The sequence below is a fragment of the Palaemon carinicauda genome, chromosome 5, assembly GCF_036898095.1.
Source record: "Palaemon carinicauda isolate YSFRI2023 chromosome 5, ASM3689809v2, whole genome shotgun sequence".
NCBI classification, from domain to species: Eukaryota; Metazoa; Arthropoda; class Malacostraca; order Decapoda; family Palaemonidae; genus Palaemon; species Palaemon carinicauda.
The window spans coordinates 24300542-24303643 of record NC_090729.1 but is presented as its reverse complement, the minus strand read 5'-3'; positions in this window follow the sequence as shown (position 1 = coordinate 24303643).

The window sequence follows — 3102 nt, the reverse complement described above, 5'->3', positions numbered from 1 at the left end:
ATAGTAGAATCTGTTTCATCTTTAAATCAATACTTCTCCATTCATCATCTCCTACTTCACCCTTCATAGTCCTCAGCCATGTAGGCATGGGTACGCCAGCTCTTCTAGTGTCTTGTGGAACGCAGTTAAGAGTTTGGTAAAGTAATTTTTCTTGGGGAGTGTAAAGAGCACGCCCAAACCATCTCCTTCTACCCTTCAGCATAATCTCATCCGTATACGGCACTCGAGTAATCTTTCTTAGTTTTATTTCTAATCCTGTCCTGTCATTTAACTCATAATATTCTTCTGTGGGCTTTGTTCTCACATCTCTCTTGGGAGGTACGAAGAGCACGCCCAAACCATCTCCATCTACCCTTCAACATGATCTCATCCATATAAAGCACTCGAGTAATCTCTCTTAGTTTCATTTCTAATCCTGTCCTGCCATTTAACTCACAATATTCTTCTGTTTCCTTTGTTATCACATTTATCTTGGGGAGTACAAAGAGCACGCCCAAACCATCTCCATCTACCCCTCAGCATAATCTCATCCGTATACGGCACTCGAGTAATCTCTATTAGTTTTATTTTTAATCCTGTCCTGCCATTTAACTCACAACATTCTTATGTTGGCTTTGTTCTCACATCTACAAAATTTATTGGATATTGTTTCATTCTCCTAACACGACGCGTGTCCATATAGTATTACAGATCTCATTTAAACGATGTCTAGCATAATTTTTATATGAAATTTACATACATTCATATACCAGAGGCACTTCCCCCAATTTTGGGGGGTAGCCGACATCAACAAGAAACAAAACAAAAAAGGGGACCTCTACTCTCCACGTTCCTCCAGCCTCGCAGGTCCTGTATAAAAAATCCTGTGAGACAGCATATGAAATTTAAGGGAACTTTATATTAACCTAGCCATTATCTGATTTTTTTTTTCAGTCTTTGATGAAACGCTAATTCTAAAGACCCTGTACTAGAGATCATAGTTCCGTATTATCTAAATGATCCAGAATATATATTTCTTTATTAATGTAGTTTAACGATTACATATAATTTTATTATTCTTTTGATGGTGTGGGGACGTCACTCTTCTCGAGGTCTTTTTGACATGGTCCTGACACAGTTGTGGAGAAAAGAACTCCATGTATAATTGGAGTAGAAACTTGTCAGTTAGGGAAAAACACTTTCCATCCAAATACTTCAATGACTTGTTTAATATACTTGCCTATGTCACTTATATTCCTGGTGGTCTAAACCATAGAAGCAGTTGAGAGAATAGTGAATAGAAAACATAACAAAAACCTTCTGTCCACAATCCAATTAGCAATAGAGTAACAAACATCCCGTTACATTTTCACACCGTAGAAGACAAACTGTTTAAGGAAAATTAACATATTTATATATGTATACACGCACATACATATACACACTATTATATATATATATATATATATATATATATATATATATATATATATATATATATATATATATATATATATATATACTTATATATATATATATATATATATATATATATATATATATATATATATATATATATATATATATATATATATATATATATATATATATAAGTATATATATATATATATATATATATATATATATATATATATATATATATATATATATATATATATATAATACTGTTTGGATCCAGGGTCTGAGCACTAACGAAATATACTATACTATGGCTCGTGACTGGGAACCAATCATATAATATGATATATACTACGATTGGCAAGTTAATTAACCTCTCGGATTTCCAACTACCTTGTATGAATTTAAATTAAAACATTAATAAACGAATTCTGAGACCGTTAAATAATTCCCAGATAGTAATACATAAAACACTGAATATCCAAAGGTCTATTAAGCACACTCAAAACCAAACTGGGTAATTACTCTTAAGTATTATTAAATGTTTTTTCACTCTCAGTATGGTTCTTAACAGGAATCGATCGGACACTGGTCCTAAATAGTGATAATGTGAATAATACACTCGTTACAAAAATAAATATATTCTATATAAATTACAATACTTTGAAAAGAATTTATATAACAAAATTTAGTTATTAAAAATATATTAGGACTGAACAAAACTTAGAATAAGACAAAAATATTTCGATCTGAAATTATAAAAGAAATTAACTTGAACTGTTATACTTGAATATACCTTAAGCTAAGCAATGAAATAATGCAATAAAAATGATACAGATGCGTGAAATATACCATAATACAATAAATTGATAAAGAACATTTAGTCTTCCGTGACAGACGATTTGCTTTGGGGCACAGAGTCACTTAAGAGAGGACAAACTAACATACGGATCACTTTCGACGAAAGACACTAGGGTGCTGGTAGGAGAGAGAAGTTTCCAACTAGATAAAAATGCCAGGACTTGAATCAAGGGGTTTATGGTAACTCTCAGATACACAACAAAGCACCCACGAGACGACTCTCCCATCTAGCTTCACCTACCTATTGTCATCGAAATAAGAACAAATAGATAACCTCCTCTCACCGGGTATGCTCGAAATTTCCAAAACAAGTTGTTGAGAGCATTCCAAAGCAAATGTTCTCAAATTCTCTCTCAAACACATGACGCAATGCATCATAAAATATAAAAGAGCATTACCTCAGCCCTTGTTCCTATCTGGCATGAATCCTGTAACATTTTCAAATAGACTATGCAAGACTTCATAGCAAATATGTATGAAATAAAAAGTTAATTCTTTAAAAAAAATACGTAAATTACATATCTTAACTTGAATATAAAATATAATGAAATTTACGACGAAAGTCTTATGTAATTTACATAAAATACTCATATCTACATGAGAGGGGCTTATTTTACGGGCAGGGTAATATTAATAGAATTATCAAAAACTATGATAATTACTCTACACAAGGCCATATTCGTAAAAATGAATATATATATATATATATATATATATATATATATATATATATATATATATATATATATATATATATATATATATATATATATATATATATATATATATATATACAGTATATATGTGTGCGTGAAATTATGAAAAAACTGCTGGGTATACTCA